This window comes from Protopterus annectens, chromosome 5.part0, assembly GCF_019279795.1.
Source record: "Protopterus annectens isolate FY-2018-M chromosome 5.part0, PAN1.0, whole genome shotgun sequence".
NCBI classification, from domain to species: Eukaryota; Metazoa; Chordata; order Ceratodontiformes; family Protopteridae; genus Protopterus; species Protopterus annectens.
The window spans coordinates 1,706,415,188-1,706,433,991 of NC_056735.1; the positions used below are offsets into that span (position 1 = coordinate 1,706,415,188).

The 18,804-nt window shown below is 42.8% G+C and overlaps 1 protein-coding gene across 2 annotated transcripts in view; it reads right to left on the reverse strand.

Moving 5' to 3' along the window:
* Nucleotides 1–7,075: 7,075 nt before the first annotated feature.
* LOC122801847 (cytochrome c oxidase copper chaperone) overlaps nt 7,076–18,804 on the reverse strand; it is a 151,182-nt gene continuing 139,453 nt past the window's right edge. For both annotated transcript variants that reach the window (XM_044071499.1, XM_044071498.1), the window contains exon 4: nt 7,076–7,760. The gene's annotated coding sequence lies outside the window, so the exon portion shown is untranslated. The remainder of the gene's footprint in view (nt 7,761–18,804) is intronic.

Here is an 18,804-nt window from a genome sequence, read left to right on the forward strand (position 1 = left end):
CATCAGAAGACACTGGCTCGGGGGCTCTGCCCTAGGTCTCTTCTCTGGGGGCTGAGAGGCCCTGTCTGGGTGAGATTGAGATCCTCTAATTAAAGAAATTAAATCTTCTGCCAAAGAAAGCATTTGAGAACTAGAAGAGGGCCTGGATGTGGGGGTTTAACAGGCACTGTTTTAGTAGTCTTGGCTGCTTTAGCCCTGGCGAAGGCCTTAATGGACATGGCAGCTGGAGGCCTAGCAGCACCACGTGCTGGGGTAGAGACATCCAAGGGGATGGTGTCTGATAAGTCAACCACCGTAGTGGGTAAAATTTCTGAGGTCGATTCAAGAGTTGTAGCAGGGGCCTCAGTTGTAAGAATAGGTTCAGCTGTACTTTGAGCAGTTTTCTCGGTTTCGGCGAAACCGAGACACTCATGATTTGCTTTACCGTGGTTTCGGCGAAACCGCGGACCGCGAGTGTCGGTCTTTATCTTTGCGTTTTTTGGGGGTAGTCGGAGGATCCGACGGCATAATGTACACAAAATCAGAACCGAAAAACTGTTCTGCAAACTCCGACCGGCGCCTAAGCGTTGTCGGTTGAAAGAGCACAGGCCGAACAGGCTGCTACGTCGTGGGCTGGGCCTAAACAAGGCAGACAGTAAGAGTGGAAATCTTTATGAGGTATTTGTTTCCCACAGGTTAAACAATTGTTAACTTTTTCTGACATCGGCTGAGGCAAGAAAGAGTCCCCAGCGGGTACTTAGCTTTAGAAGTCTTGAAGTAGTATTCGGTGAAGTAATCTCTGGATCCGACCGACTGGCACTTGCGAACAGCTTCTGCTTGGCGCGGCAAGAAAGACTGAGGAAAATGGCGTCGGCTGATGCTTTTATACCCGAAGACCAACAGAGATGACGTCGGGTGGAGTGCGACATCAGCCGAACCCGGACTTTGGAATCCGGCCGACTGCAGGGCTGCCTGACGACAGGACAACCCACTTGTTATGACTGCAGATGCATCCATGAAGGACATCTATGTCCAGTTTACAATGCTTAGTAAAGGTATACACTAAAGACCAGCAGCAGCTTCAAAGCTGGAACTGATGTCCAAACCCTTGAAGAAAGGATCAGAAGAGGTAACACCCCTATTAGAGTGAACTCTAACAGAAATAGATACTTGCCATGAAAGGAATAACAAAAGGAAATGGCCTTAGAAATCCAGGAGGAGATGGTTTGCTTAGAAACAGCCAAACTCAATGTCCTGGGAATGAAAGGAAACAAATGGCTGGTCAGACCTATGAATGGCCTTTGTTCTATCTAAATAATACTGGAGCTGTCTAAATCCAAGGTATGTAGTACACTCTCCCCTAACAGACTGAAAAGCAAAAAAGGAAGGGAGTTGTACTGCATGATTCAAAGTCAACTCATTAACAACCTTGGGCATAAAAAGAGGATTAGTAGAAACAGATACCCTGCCCCATGAAAAAAAACAAAAAAGGAGGGATGGCCATAAGGGCTGCAGCTCAGAAACACACTGAGCAGAAGTAAGGGCAAGCAATACAAGACAGTCTTCCAGGTACAATACTGCAGAGAAGCTGAACCTACAAGCTCAAAAGGAGTATGGATCAAGGACTAAAGGAGAAGGAACAGGCTTCCTTGGAGGCCTAAGATGCAGGACACCTTTAAGGAACTGCTTGACCTTAGAGTGAAAAGCCAAAGAAGGATTCCAGGGCAGACAGGCAGAAATATCTCACAAATGGGCCTTTACAGAACAGGCCAAACCAGACTGGAGAAACTCGCACAAGTAGGTGAGAATCAGAGGGACCCCCACTGAAAAAAGGATCTTCATTATGAGCATGACTTCAGAAAGAAAATCCCTTCATTTGGACATACAAAACTTTTTGGTTGCAGGTTTGATTGCCTCCTATAAAACCTTAAGGATGTCCTCAGAAAAGAGGTGCCTAAAAGGGATCAAAACTATCACCCATAGTGTCAGTCAAGGAGTGGACAAGTGAAGATGGCAGAGTGGCCCCTTATCTAGTGTGAGGAGGACCAAACGGTGATGTAACTTGAGTGTCAAGGGCCAGATGCACTAATGGGGTGGGACAGTACTGACTTAGCCAAAAGGGATTCGCTAACAAGATTTTTGGGGAGCCCAGCTGATTCTTATGCAGGACTGTATAGAAGGAATGCATAGAGAAACATACCCTTCCAAGGAAAAGAAAGGCATCAGTCTTCCATGCTAGATGGCATGGCATTCTAGAACAGATAAGAGGGAGTTGTATGTTCAGAAGGGAGGCAAAAGGATCTACCTGAGGAATACCCCACTGATGGACTATGTCTGAAAACATTCACATTGTGAACCTGTTTTGAATCTGCTCAAAAATGTCTGCCACTACATTTTGCTCCAAGGGAATACACACTACCTGATGAGTTAACTAATAACTGATAGCAAGATCCCAGGTCTGAAGAGCTAGCCTGTAGAAAAGGTAAGACACTGTGCCCCTATGCTTGTTGACATACCACATCACTGTGATGTTGTCTGTGTAAACCTTCAGAGGGCCTGAAGACAGGCATGTGGTGAAAAGCCCGAACAACCAGAATCAGAGCTCTCATCACTTTGATGTTGAAATGGTCTGACTTCCGATGGAGGGACCAAAGACCTTGGGATTTCGAACTACCACAGGAAGCCCCCCCCCATATGTGAAGAGTCTGAACAGTTTTTGAGAAGCAACCAGAGGCTGAAAGGGCAGGCCTGGGTTAAAGGAAACTTGCTGAAACAAGCACTCAAATTCCCCGCTTTAGGCAAAGAAGGCAAGGCACACTGAAATAAAGAGGGTGACAATGCTGAAGCCAAACAGACTTGAGGTACCACTGATGCTTCCACATGTGCAGTCTGGCAACAGGGAGCATTGGAATTGAAGAGGACACGAATCCAAGGGCTCGAAAAAACTCTGGCTGAAACAGAAGAGACAAAGAAAGTAGTCAACGACAGAACTTTTAGAGGAAGACAGTCCAACATTGATTCTGTCTGAATCCTACAACCCAGATACACATGGTCCTGACAGGGAATCAGGACAGACTTTTGAAAGTGGATAGCTGAACCCTAAACTTTGGAGAAGAGATATGGTGAACTCCAGCTCCTGTAAAAGGCAACTGTGAAAAGCACCTCATGCAACAGATCTAGATAAGGAAAAAAATCTGAATACCACGAAGCCTGCAAAATGCAATCACAAGAGAAAGACATTTTATGAATACCCTTTGGGCAAGTAGAGAGGCCAAAGGACAATACAGAGAACTGAAAATGAGGGAAAAACAGAGAAAGGTAAAAAAAAACACTCTGAAAAGTGGGAGACTAGGAATATGAAGCCAAGCATCCTTTAAATGCAGGGACACCAAAGCCTGGAGCAGTGTAAAAGGAAACAGAATTTGAAGAGTAAGTATCCAAAAGGTAGGAACCTTGAGATAGGTTTTAAGCAAGGAGAGATCCAGAATAGGTCTCCAGAATAGGTCTCAAAGTGCCCTCCTTTCAAGGGACCAGGAACATCTTGGAGTCAAAACCCTTTCCTAACTGAGAAGGAGGGACACGCTGACTAGTTCCCTGGGTCCCAACAGGGACCAAAGAACCTCTGAGAAATTGGGAAGTTGTTCCAGAGGGGGTTGGGGAATCCCTGAAAAAGGAGGGAGAGACTTCCACATCATGAAGTAGCTCTGATAGATGACTGAACCCAAGAATGCAAAGTGATGATATGCCAGTTTGTAAGACAGAGAGAGAGCCGAAGAGACACGAGAACCTGGCTGAGGGGTTGGGGGGGGGGGGTGAAAGAAGTCAAAGAGAAGCAGGCTTGTCTGATATGAGGCTTCTGAGCCACAGCAGTCTGAGAAAAACTCGCCTATCAACTTTTCTGCCTCTGGTGGCCTGACCCTGCCTGTGAACAAAAGCAGACCTAGTAGGATAGATCCCCTAGAACTTAAGGATAGGGGATAACACAGATACGCTTAAGATCCGGCAAGCCTTTATTTTTTTTCTGAAAAGGCTTAAACATCTCAGCAGCAGTGGTCCCTCCCAAGGAGATATTTGTTATCTAAAGGAGCATCCAGCAACTTGGCTTTAAAGTCTTCAGGCAAAGACTGCAGGCAAAGCAAAGAATAAACACCTAAAAGACAGACCCAAAGGCAGCATCTCTGAAAGATACATCAGCAGCATTCACAGCTACACTTCATAGAGTAACAAGCCACCTGACAGGTAGTACCTAAAACAGAGTAGAAGATTTTGCTTAAGAATGAGGGAGATCGGAAATAACCTGATAAGTCTGGGCACTCAAGGCCAAAGCATATCTGATCATAAGAGTCTGATGACTGATGGCCCAAAAGGCCAAAGCAGAAGAAACCTTCTTACCAATTCTCTCCATTGTCTTACTATATTTATCTGAAGGCAAAAGCTTGGAAGAGGGCAAAAGTTTAGAAGGCTCGTCAGAAGAGAATGACACCACAGCAGGGTCAGCAAAAGGACATTTAAATAAGAATGGACAATCCTCAGGAACCTTATAGAACCTGACTGGTTTCTTTGGAGACGGAGACTTGTAGGCAGTTATAAAAGTTGTCCAACAAGGCAGCCAATACAACAGGTACTGCAGAAGGTTTAGGAGTATCCACCTGAAGCAGCTCATAATACCTTTTCTGAATATCAGACACTTAAAAATCCTATTTGAAATATTCCATCATTCTAGCTGTAGTGTCACCAAAAGACAATTCCTCAAAAGGAAAATCAGGACTTTTAGACCCTTCTTCGTCAGAACCATAAGCCAAAGACATCAGCATCTGGAAAGAGTAGGACAGGGACTCATCAACCACCTCTGAATCTTCATCTGAGAAATTGGGTTCCCTGGCTCAACTGGAAGGAGGAGAAGTCCAAAAGGGGACACAAACTCCCTGAGGTGGCTTCAAGGCCATTAAGGCATTGAACAGGCCCTCAGTAAACTCTTGCCATTTCCTCTGAGGATTCTTAAGGCATAAAGAAGTATGCTTAATCTTTCATTTTCTCTTAGCAGGAACGTCAGCCCTGACCAACAATGAAGATGCTGACCCTTGATGCAATTCAATAAGAGTACTAGAAACCTCCTCCCCGACGAGAATCTGTGGAATCCACCTAGGGCCCTCTAAGATGGTCAACCATGGTTCCCCTCAACATCTGGGGCAGAAGCATGCAAAGCCTCAGAGGATGTGCGAAAAGGAGAATTCAAGCAGGCCTCCAACAGCGTCATGGCAGAGGAATCCAATGCAGACACTGGATGGCCTACAGAGCTTTCACCAGCTTCAAGAGGATAGCCGGTGGGGGCTAGACAGCCAAAGAATTTGAGATTTCTTGGCCTTCTTCTTGCTTAACAGGAATTGGAGTTAGAAGAGATTCTGCCATGCCACCTTGAGATAAAAGTTTAAGCCTCAGGTTCTCAAGACAGATGGCCAGGGAAGATAAGCAGGTTCTAAGAGGTTTGGGTACAAATGCTTTGCAAATGAAGTATGGACTTAGGAAGCACCCAGAAAAAAAAAAAAAAAAAAAAAAAAACACTGCTCGTGACTATCCTTATGGTGAAATCTACCTCCCACACCAACATTTTCTCTTCTTGGATGACATGACCAAAGAGGAAAAAAATAGCCCAACTGTGCACTTATCTGACAACTAGTTAGTCAGCACAGCAAAAGGCCTTGACTGACCAGCGATGATGGTGTTCAGACTGGCAGCAAAGTAGTTCTGGGTAACTGCGTCTGTACGTCACCTTTATATCCTACGTCTTGTACGGGGAGCATGTGTGTGACACATGGCGCATACACAAACTAAAGGCTTTGGTATACTGGCTGTACATGGAATCTTCTGCCAAGGATAGCCCAAACTGTGAAGAATACTGCAGCAATGATATAGGAGGACATCAGAAGTAGACATATTAAATAACCCAACAGTAATCAAACAATATATGAAAGTAGCAAGACAAGTCTGGTGGGATACAGAGATATGCAAGAACATACAGGACAAGTAGTAACAACAATGACATTGACCCCTAGTCTTTTTAAGGGCAATTTGACAAGACTCAACCTAAAGTAATGTGTGGAGACTTGCATATTTCATATTTCCAAGAACAAGGTGACAAAAGTAGTTTAAAGAACAAAATAACTGCACACATTCTGCATTACAGATGCGTACAAAGAGTGAGAGATGAGAAAACATAACTGTAGTCGTAAAGAAAAAAAAAAAGCACAGCAGGTAGCAACACAAAACACCTCAAAGAAAACTACACAGTCCAAAGAAGTACCATTTTACAAAGAGGGAATCAGACGAGTTTGAAGATATAAAGTGTGTATGGTGGTGGTGGAGCTACAAATAGCTCTCTTCACAGAGAAGCTAACAGATGACCGAAATAGGAAGTTCAGTACTGTGAGACAAAGTGGCATTACTCAAAAATGCTAGTAACGGACTTTTTTCCCCTCCAGCCCTATTAAGAAAAAACAGTTGCTGGTTACAGAGATTCCGCTTATGAAGCGGGGAGGGTACAAGGTAAACCAGCAAGCAGCAATCACCTGCTGTAAAAATCTGCTTTTAACTGCACCAGTACATTATTACCATGTAAGAAATTAGGTCTTTTTTCAAATCAACGTGCTTCACAAAAACACATGAATTTTCTTATCTTGTAGGAGATGTTTTATAAACACAGCCTGTTGCTGGCTATGTGAAATACACAATGGCTGCAGTCACAATATATAAGCATGTTACATCTCAGTTTTTTGTGTGCATGTCAGTGCCAAGCCTTTGTTTCCCTCCAAAACAAGATAAGAAGAAAAAGAAAAAGACATAAGACCCTTAAATTTCTAAATGACAGTGAGAGATAGTCACACTGCTCATCCTAATCTTATGGAGATATTATCAGCAGTATACAGTTAATGTTAACAGAAAAACATGGGCAGAAAGATACAGGTAGACTTTGGTGCAAATGTCAAAACTTCCTTAGTTTTGATGGTGCAAGTACTAATTCTGAAAACAGTTTTGTGCAACACATCTTTATAACTTACTTGTAACGATAAAGATACAATTCAAAAAAGTTTTGCATAAATTATTTTTTTTCAGTGATTTATTGAGCTACTAAAGCTCTCTAAAGCAGCTTTTAAAATGTAATGGCAGTCATTTGGAGACCAACATGAATTTTACTGTGCAAAAGGAGTAGTACTGTCAAGTAATGCAGAAATGTCACAGGCTAAAGTTATAATTCTGGAGCAAATAGCACACTGGTAACATGATACTGAATGCTTACTTTAAACCAATGAACAAACATGAATAAAAAGTAATACATCTTGATCTGAAAGCAATAGCCGCAAACTTCACTTGCCTTTTATCAATTCTCCTCAAATACATTCATAATATATTAAACAGTGAACAGCAAGACTCTCAATGAAAGAAGTAGCAGTCCTTAAAAGAGCAATGTCAGCTACAAAACATATATAACCAAAAGGTGCTTAAAATGCAGTTTTCCAGTGCGCTTCAGAACATGCAGCAGCAGTGCATCAGATACAAAAGAGTCCATGTAAAGTATTTGGCTGCATCAATGTTACTCATTTCCATTCATTACATTACAATGGTGTATTAAATCAGTGCAATTTAAGTCCTCAAGTATATACATGGTACACTGCCATCAAAGACCGATAGTGGAACACGGATTTTTTTTTTGGACTGGTGTAACTCAGCAAACCTTTCTTCACGCCATTTAATTAAAAGATAAAATTCCAGACCAGCAGGAAAAACTAAAAAAGAAAAAAAAAATTTAAATGCATTTTTCTTAGCCATTTATTTTAAATGAAGTAGACTTTTCTTGGCAAAGAAGGCAGCAAGTATTACAACACTGATGTATGCATGTACAAAAATAAAACGGCCTCTACAGCAAGTTTAATCTAGTACTAGCAACATCTTACAAACTATTCAACAGTAACAATACAGAGTAAGCAAATTCAGTTCTTACAGGAAGAAGGAAAAAAAGTATGAATCTGTTAAGTTTTACATAACACTACAGTGACAGCTGCATTTAAAAAATTCAGATGCTATTTTAGGCCTGCAGTAAAGGCGAGAAAAGTCTCAAGTGACTTTCTGTAGTAAGAAATTCTGTTCCCAGAGTCACAGAACAGTTGACAAGGCTTTGCTGCTGCTACGCAGAATGCAGTTTATTGGAGGAAATGTAAACAGTTTAAGACAAATATGAGGACAACAGTACTCGCTGCAATGACCAATTATTTAAAGAGGATAACTACTTTAAACTTGCCATTTTTCAAGTTTAATGGAGAAAGCGCCTCAGTCATGCACAAGTGCAAGACAATACAGTTGAAAAAAAGTAATGCTACAATGCCTGTGGGTCTAAAGTAGTATTACTAACAACTATAATGCTGGAGACCACAAGACATGCTAATCTATGTGCAATACCGCTTGGACCTCAAGCGGCTCCCTAGTGCAATTCTGAGTCTTGTAAGTGTGAGCCCCAATCTTAGAAAAAAATTATCTATGAAAATGCAGAATCTAAAGTTTTTTTATGCAAAGAGGCAAGCCCCCACTCCCCTTACACCCTCAATGGGGGAGGACAGTCTAGCCACCCCATACTTATTAATCAGCTCAGAAATAAAATACCTCATTGAGAAGAGAATACTCTGAGAAGCATCAGAATTGAACTTCAAACAGCTACTGAATTAGTCAGCCACTGATGGAAAGAACTCAACCTCAGCTGCTCTGACTATTCTAGGAAACTGACGGTGCACATTATAATAGGGGTGGCATCCCAGGGCCTATGACTGGACCCCACTATATTAATTGCTTTGCTCAACTATAAACAGCCTTAAAGTCTTTGTGTTCGGTTCACTGCTAATGCATTTTAGTTAGCTTGAATGTTGAACGTAACAGTAACATACGCAGCATTTTAAATATTTAAGGCAGAAAAACATTATTCACTCACCCCCATGAGCATTTATCAATAGTTGTTACTAAGTACATTTGCGCATGCACATGTAATGTGAAAAACACAGGTCATAGTTGCAGACTGCACATGCACAAATCTAGCTGCTTGCAGTGTTATTTAAATTCCTTTTTACAGTTCAGCTTAGCAATTTTTGGTGGGAACGGGGTGTGGGGGGGGCAGAAAGATGCTTGTTCCAGTTGATTTTCTCAACTGGAGTAGTAGAAGCAGGGAGTTAGCTGCAAGCCATGAGTCCCAAGAATGACTTTCCATAGCACACTTTACAGTCTCTGTGTCCCTCTGGAATACACTGTTGTTACCAAGTTTCACATTTGATTCAGAAATGCTTAATGATTTTTTTCAGTGTTGCAGTACTTTACGTTAAGAAAGCTATGGATGTTTGTATCTGATATAAACTGCAAATTTCTCCAGAAGCAGAATTCCAGAATGAAGATTTCAAACAATACTCCTCACAAACTGTGTGAGCGCACATACATGTGTGCCTGTGCACCTCTGTGCATGCTCATATTTACAACACACCTGTGTGTGTACATGAACATATGTATGTGCATGTCTGTATTCTGTATGTTCGTGCGTGTGTGCGTGGCAACAATAATTCATTTGATATGCTGCAGCATGCAAAGAATGCATACATTCATTACGTACATGAGAAAGATATAGGTAGAACAAACCAAAATGGTGCAGATGAATAATTAGGAGGCAGATTTTGAAAAGGAACAAAAGAAAATAACACTACAGAAGGAGAATGCTAATCAGATAGACGGTGGAAATATGGTTCATCTGTAAAGCAAAACAAAATAAGAAGCAAATAATTGTTGTTTACCAAGTAATGTATTTTAACACCGACGGATAGCATGTTTAAAATACAAGCCAGAAGGCGGAAAAAAAAAAAAAAAAAAAAAAAAAGCAAGCATTTCTGAGTGACTAAAGCTTTTTCTATCTTTTTACTACAAAAGCTCAATGGTTACCTAAAAAATTACTCCCTCCAGTGATGAATGCTTTTGCATTACTGCTGCTGCCCTGCTGAAAACAATAAATCTGTGCTGCTTTGAAATGGTGTGTTTTATTAAGTCAAAGAATTACTGTATTATGCATATCCCATTATTTTCTCTCTGGTTTCAGAGTTGGCTTTGTACTCTAAGATACCCGAATTTATGTAATGCTACACACTATAACAGAGGAATGCTACGCACTATTACTGCAATAGTGACAAGAGGACTGATGCACACTACTACATTACTAATGGCAGAATGATGTACACTATTACATTACTAATGGAGGAATGAAACACACTATTACAATACTAATGGAGGAATGAAACACATTATTACATTATTAATGTAGGAATGAAACACACTATTACATTACTAATAGAGGAATGAAGCACTATTACATTACTAATGGAGAAATGAAACACACTATTACATTATTAATGGAGGAATGATGCACGCTTTTACTGACAAATGGTTGCATACTTGCCGAGTTTGAGGCCAGGGTCAGGGCAGAAAATTGTCCTTAGATCAGTTCACTTACCCTATTAACAAATGATGAACAAGTGGTGGGAGGAGACCTGTGGACTGAAAATAGTTCAGGACCCAAACTAAACTTAACCTGCCACTTGGAACAGAGTTAAAGACTATTTGTTGGTTATCAGGTAACCACCACCAAGTACAAGTACCTCTTTATAGGGACATCATGGGAATACTGCCTGAATAAATGATTTGCTCTGAGCAACACTGTATACAAAGAGTCCAAGGTAACCAAACCCAAAACAAGATGAAACTTCACTGAATTAAACTGACAGACTAAAAGTCAAGAAACATGTCTACAGTGTATACTATGGAAAGGAATTGTGAGAGAAGTACAGTAAGGCCATCACTGTACTACGGCCTGGAGAGACGATATGCCTCTCGTTGACCATAACATTTGCTAAGATAATCCCAGAGTTGATCTGTAAATGTTTCAAGTAGAAGTCTAACGTGAATTTGGAGAATGAGACAGATGAACTTTGCTTTAGTAGGGAGTATGTTTTTTTTCCAAAGGGCAGATAAAGGGATAGAAATGAAAAGGTACGAGTATACTGAAAGGACAGCAAGGATAAATGTATTGCAACCCCTAATGAAGTTTGTACATAAACCAGAAGTAGTACTAGGGCAACCTTTTAAATGGAGCTTTATCAAGAAGGTAATGGAGGTTTACCAAGAAGGCTGGTGTTTCTAACAGAATTTTTGGAAAGCAAAATTACAGATGAAATCTAAGGGAAAATGGTTTGGGTAGTACATGGTACCAGTGGCAAAAAATATGTGCAGCAGGGGTTCCACTTAAAAACATCGAAATTCCAAAACATTGAATGGCATATGGTCAAGACCATATCATCCACATTTCGGAAACATCGAAGCTTTCAAGTAAAACCAAATGCAAGGGGGCAAGCCCCCCCTGCACCCCCCACACCCCCGCTACTTTAATATATGAACTCCAAGATCACACTACAGTGGGGTAAAGGGAAACCTCCGTTTTAGCGCTATATGCAGAAGCGTTAAACTGGGGATTTCCTGTACCTTGTCTGCAGTGCCATCACAGAGATAGCACATTCACAGACACAGTGTGCAGGGCACCTTGCTGTCCTGCAGAAACACTAGCTTTTTCCCTTTTTCTACCCCTTGACAACATCGATGTTCTAAACACTCAATGATATGGTCTCGACCATATGAATTTCGATGTTTTCAAGGGGAACCGCAGCAGGATATCAGATAGCAAACCGCCTGCAGAATGCAATATTTACTGTACTAGAAGCTGGATGTATCATCCAATTCCATGGTAAGCTGAAGCAGAAGCTTTACTGTCATGATAGGAAACTTGATTTCACACCAAAAAACTATGGTGCTGGCTATTTATGACTTCTGCCAGCACTCCACTTTTGTCATTTTCATTTACTTTTTAAAGTCACTGTGAATGTCTGGCAAAGGAATAGACTTCAATGAATTATTGGCACCTTAGATTTTGGACCAAGCCTCATCCATCAGCCTGATGAAGCTTTTTACTAGATGAGTAATCCATACAAACTGGCTTCCTTCCTAAACTGGACTGTGCAAGGTGTACAACCGTAACCTTACAGTGAATGAAGAACATTCAGCAACTGTTATCAGGCAATACTAGGATCCTTCTGTGTGACTACTTGGGTCCAAGAAGGGGCAGCTAGTTCCAGCAGTAGGAGTTAATGCACTTCTGAGGCAAAACTTCCAGCTTTCTCAAAATTCCGTTTAAGACTGGGATGGTGACAAAATATGGCAATAACAGTGCAGAGGGTACAGAGGGCAAGAGAACACAATTGGCAAGAGGAAGACTCGGTGTGGTAGAATCCTTGAGGAATAGAAAAAGTACAGTTGTGTACACTTACCATAAATGTAGATGTCCGGGTGTATTCACTGCTGCAGTCATCACATTTGGGTTATCTGCCTGCAGGTAGCCCTCAGTTGACCCAAATACCAGAGTCTTGGGATTTCTGAGTCAGATGCTGTCGCTTCTTCCATGACATCAGGTCGTCAGGGGTATAAAACATGCAGCCGACGCCATTACATCAGTTTTTCTTGCCCCAGATGTCAGGTGCCCCCAAAATAGGAAGCAATTACATGGTATGCAACACCCCCAGCAAAAAACAAATACCAAAGATACAAGATATGCCAAACAAAAAAGATAGGTAGAAGTAAAGAGAAGTCAGGGGGCTGGAGGGAGGGTAACCAGGACTGCAACAGTGAATACATTTGAACATCTACATTTATGGCAAGTGTACACAACTGTACTATGTTCTTCACGTTTCACTGTTGAAGTCATCACATTTGGGTTGATTCCCAAAGCTGAGGATGAATGGAGGTAGTTAAGAAGCATTAGGGCTGGCAATCAGACCCTGTAAGACTGCTGTGGCAAATCCAGCCCTGGATTTAGAAAAGATAGGTAAGTGGCAATGCTTGGTGAAAGTGTGTACAGAGCTCCAGGTCGCAGCTTCCAGGATGTCCCTGGTAGGGACTCCCCTGAGAAAAGCTGTAGAGGTTGATGTAGCTCTAGTGGAATGTGTTTTGATCCCCTGTGGGATAGGTTTCCCATGGTGTTTGTAGCAGAAATGGATGCAATGAGCTATCCCATTTAGAAATGGTTTGCTTTGAAATGCCTTTGCCCTCTGCCCCTGCAGCAAAGCTGACTAGCAACTGGTCAAATTTTCTGAAAGGCTTAGTCCTGTTCAGATAGAACCTAAGCTGCCTGCGCACGTCCAGGGAGTGCAGCATCCTTTCCCCTTTATTCTGAGGATTAGGGAAAAAAAGTTGGCAAATGAATGGATTGGTTTAGAACCACACTAGATACTACCTTGGGTATAAATGAAGGGTTGGTCCTGAGGGAAACCCTGCCCGCATGGAAGATAGTGAAGGGTTCCGCGGCCATAAGAGCCTGCAATTCAGACACTCTTCTTGCTGAAGTGATGACTAAAAGTAAAGCTGTTTTCTATGAGAGGAGTTTTAACTCTGCTGTAGCAGCAGGTTCAAAGGGCGGAAGCATGAGCTTTTCCAATACAAAGTTAAGGACCCAGGCTGGAGTGGGAGCTCTCCTGGGAGGTCTTAAATTTTTTGCTCCTCTCAGGAACTATTTGACCAGAGGATGAGAGAAGAGGTGCGGCTCAGTGTTATAATGAGTTGAGATGGCAGAGGCATGAATCTCAATTGAAGAGAAGGATAGGCCTTTGTGGAGCATTTCTGTTAAGTAATCTAGTATATGAGATAAGCTGGCACAGTAGTGTCAATTCCCTGAGAGTGGCTACAGGAACAGTATCTTTTTCCCTTTTCCGAACAGGATTTTCTAGTACTAGGCCTCCTTGCCTCCAGAATGACATCCAGCAACTGCTTACTGAGGGTTGTTGGTGATGAGCTCAGGGGATGAACCAGGCTACTAGGTTCAGGGTCTGGAGCTAAGGGTGCAAAATCTGGCCCTCCTGCTGGGACAGCAGGGAAGGGGTCTGAGGCAGGTGCCATGGTGGCACTACTGTCAGAATGCGCAAACGATGGCACCAGTGCTGGCGTGGCCACTCTGGTGCAATCAGGATTGTCCTTAGCTTGTCCTGTTTGATTTTTAGAAGAACCTTTGAGAGGAGGGGCAGAGGGGAAAAGGCATAGACTGGGAGGCTTTCCCAGGTAAAGGTCAGGGCATCCACTTTCCAAACTTGGCTGTGGGGAGTTCTGGTGCAATATTTGCTCAATTGGTAGCTCTGAGGGGAATCAAAGAGGTCCACCTCTTTTGCCTCCCACCTGTCCCTCAAAAGCTTGAATATTTTGGGTTCCAGTTTCCACTCGTGTGGGTTCATGAGATTTCTGCTTAAGTCGTCTGCCAGTGAATTTAGTTAGCCTGGCAGGAATTGAGCTTACAGGTGCACTTGGTTGCTCAAAGCTGTGTTCCACAGAGCCATGGTTAATCTGCAGAGTGAGTAGGAATGGGTCCCCCCCCCCCCGCTTGTTTATGTACCACATAACTGTGGTGGTTGTCTGTCTTTACCAATAGTTGTCCTGGAAGAATAAGGCCTTTGAAAGCTGTCAGGGCATTCTGTACAGCTAGCATTTCTTTTTGATTGATATGCAGGTGTATCTGCTTTGGGCTCCATTTGTCCTGAATGCATTGTCCTGCCATGAGAGCCCCCATGCACAGTCCGATGCGTCTGTTAAGGTTTGGGCAGCACAGGGTTGAGTGAAAGGGAGTCCCTTGTTGTGGTAGCAGGCCTCTGCCCAAAGGAACTCTGTCCTTAGGCAAGGAAAGATAGGAATCATGGTTAACAGGTCATGGGAATGTTGACACCAGAGACTTTTTAAGTATCATTGAACCTTCCTCATATGCAGTCTTGCATATGGAATTAGTAGAATGCAAGAGACCATGAATCTTAGGGCTTGCAGTATTTTTCTTGCAAATAGCCGGGTTTTAGTGGCCAGTAGATTGAAGGAGTTTGTCAAATAAATCTGTTTTTCTGGAGTGAGGAATGCCATCTGGGAAGTTGTGCTCAAGCTTGCTCCCAGGAATACAATCTGTTGGCTGGGTACCAGATTTGATTTATTTTCGTTGATGGTGAACCCCAGTGAAGTTAGAAGTCTCTTTACAAATGCCAAGTGCTGTAGTAGCAATTCCTGACTGTCCACCTGAATCAGGCAATCGTCCAAATATGGGTAAATTTGAATTGTTCTCTGTCTGCAATATGCAATGGCTGGAGCCAGGCATTTTGTGAATACCCTGGGCGCAGTACACAAGCCAAAGAGAAGTGCAAAGAACTGAACCTGCTCTGAAACGTAGGTATTTTCTGCAAGATTCCCTTATTGGGATGTGCAGATAAGCTTCTTTTAAGTATAGGGTTGCTAGCCAGGAGTCCTTGGCTAGCATAGGGAGCAGCTGTTGGAGAGTAAGCATTTTGAATTTTGGAACCACCAAAAAGGTGTTGAGAATAGACAGATCCAGGATAGGAAGCCAAGAGTTTTCTTTTCTGGGTACCATAAACAGTCTAGAATAAAAGCCTTGTCCCCTTTGTTCTGCTGCGACAGGTTGAATAGCCTTGTAACTGAGAAGAGAAAGTACTTGCTTTTGGGCCTCTGCCCACTGGTTTGGGGAGAGGTCTGGCCATCAGCTTGGGGTTGGGAGTGAGTAGAAGCGGAATCTGCATCCCTGGGAAACAATGTTTAAGACCCATCTGCCCTGGGTAATGTACTCCCAGTTTTTGGCATGCAGGGCAAGTTTCCCTCCTAAAAGGTGCAAGTATTTGGGCAAGACATGGAAGAGTAAAGGATAAGTCATTGTGAGATTTTACCATAGGATGGCGGCTTACTACTCCCTGTTTTGGAGGTGGGATGACTCCATTGCTTAGATCTGTGGACACCCGGAGATTGTCGTCTTGGTGGTCTGCTGCCCTGGGTTTGGACTGAGAAGGCCTGGGAGGGAGTGGAAAAGACCAGTTTTTTGAAGGCCAGTGCCTACTGAATCTAGGTGGCTGTACTTGTAAGAAATCTTTAACAGTTTGCATAGATTTAGCTTTTTCCTCCATCCTTTTGAGAACAACTTCTGCTTTATTGCCAAATAGATGCTCTTGATTTAATGGTGCATCCAGTAATTTTTGCTTTGCCATGATCTGGCAAGGTTTGTTCCTTAAGCCAAGCATGCATTCTAAGAACAGACCCAGTGATAGCAACCCTGCAAGATGCTTCTAAAGGTATCAGAACCACATTGTAAAGTAGGTTTACCAACTTGGTCTGCAGAATGCATTAACTCTTGTAAATCTTTATGTTCAGCACAATCAGGAATCAACATAATTTTCTGTATAATTAGTTCCATAACATGTTGCTGATACTTTAACATATGAAGCTGGCAATTGAAAGCCCTGATGGCAAGAGTAGCAGAGGTGTACACCTTCTTACCCCATCTGTCTAAAGCCCTAGAGTCCCTGTCTGAAGGGGTAGGGTTTTTGACTGCTGTAGTCTTAATGCCTTTAGGTCCTTGGGGAAATGGTCTCTGGATCTGCAGTAGGATTCTTAAAGAGGAATTTGTGGAAGTCAGGTACTCTATAGTACCGGTCAGGTTTCCTGGGAGGGTCTATATTAGATACTCGAAGTTACTGAACTTTGAATACGATATGGTCAGCACCATATCATCGAAATTCAGTAACATAGAAGACTGAAAACAAAACTACTTACTGTAAGCAGGGGGGGGAGCAAGCCCCACTGCACCCCCCACACCCCCTGCTACTTAAATATACCAACTCTGAGATCGCACTTTAATGCACTACAGTGCGGAAAGGGAAGATTTCCCTTTCCTACACTGCAGAACGATCTCGGATTTGGTATATTTTTTTAAGTAGCGGTGGGGGTGTGGGGGTGCAGGGGGGCTTGCCCCCCTACTTTAACTCTTCAGGGTACTTTCCTTTTTTTTAATTTCGAAGTTACGGATCTTCGATCATATGACATCGACTATATGGTATTCGAAGTTCCGTAACATCAATTTTCTAATATAGGCCCTCCTGGGAGCTTGAGGCAAAGTATCAGGGGTAAGGCTGGATTCCAAGAAGACATCATCCACAATTTCCAGAACAGGAGGGATAGCTAGAAGCCTGTGCTGAGGCAAGTTTAAAAATTCCCTGAGTCTCCTTTTGGACTGTGAGTAGTCCTGGCTCTCCCAGCGGAAATGCTCCTTAAGGGTATGCAGGGTTTCACCAAAAGAAAAATCTTCTGGTGGGGAAGCAGAGGGAATGGAATCCTCTGCATCAGAATCCTCATCGGTAGATAAGGGTATGCCCTGGTAATCAGAAGTTTCAGAGTTACCAGACTCCTGATCTGAAGAATCAGAAGGAAATACAGTTCTTGGTATTTTAGAGGGGGAAGGCTGACTTCCCCTAATTAAAGTAAAGTAATAAGGTCTTCTGCCATTCATTTGTTTTTGTGGCATGTGGGCCCGAGAATGCTCTTTGGACGGATTCCTAGGCATAGTGCGAACTCTAGGCCTGAGAAATTCAGTATTTTTGGTTTGAAATGAAGTCATCGGTTTAATGTGAAAATTGGAAGGCCTGAATACACCCTCAGAAGCCAGTGCCTGCACAGCGGCTCCAGACCCATCCAAGGTAGAGACATCCGCAGGTTCCATGATCGAAGAAGCATCTTGCGGCATTCCGGACTCCGAATGGGTCTCAGTAGCGGTCTGCGAATCAGCAGAAGTGGGTATCAGGGGCTGCGAAAGCACCAGAGTACTGGCGGACTGGCAACTCGCTTAACGGTAGCGTTGTCGGTAGTTTTGGACCTATGCAGCCCGTCTGTCTTTATCCTTACTTGCTTTGGAAGATTGGTAGTCGGATGGCTTATCGAAGCCATTTCGGAATACGGAGATAGAGAGCGAAAGAATTTAGTGCCAAAAATAGCCCAATTATGAATAGTTCGCGCATTGAACAAGGCACAAAACCAACAGTGAGGGACGTCGTGGTCTGGGCCTAAACAGGTGACGCATTAAGAATGAAAATCTCTGTCAGGTATTTGCTTTCCACACGCAAGACGATTATTAATTTTTTCTGATATCAGTTTGATAAAGAAAAAAGGATCCCCAACGTGGTACTTCTCTTTTAGAAGACTTCAGGTCTGAAACTCGGAAAATGAAATTTTCAGGAGACAGCCGACTGGCACTTGCGAACTGCTTCGGCTTCGGGCACCGCACGGCAAGAAAGACTGATGTAAAGGCATCGGCTGCATGTTTTATACCCCTGACGACCTGACGTCATGGAAGAAGCGACAGCACCAGACGCAGAAATCCCAAGACTCTGGTATTCAGACCGACTGAGAGCTACCTGTAGGCAGATAACCCAAATGTGATGACTAACAGTGAAACACGAAGAACATCTTGTTCTTTACCTGGACAGCCATCTCCTAGTAGTGACTCATTTTTTAAAGTCTTCCATGGTTACAGGTCCTGGGCTAAATATATCCTGGGAGAAGCCCATTTTGGTTACATCTCAGAGAACTGCCTTACATTTTACTGTAATTTATCTGATCTAATGAACACAATCACAGTCAAAACCAACTCAGAACAGGTCTTCTACATATACAGTGATAACCTGTTTAGTACTGTAGTTAAGTAAGGAAGGCTTTAGAAGAGAAACTTGGGCTGGCAAAAAATGAAAATCTCTTTTGGGTCACACCACTGTCTAATGCACATGTTTTAATCTTGGGCTAAAGAGTTACATTTGCAACATGAAATAAAATGTAGGTAGGGAGCAAACCAAGTCCTTTTGTTAGTTTAGGGTTCTGTTCAAATAGAGGGTGGGTGGAATTATTCCA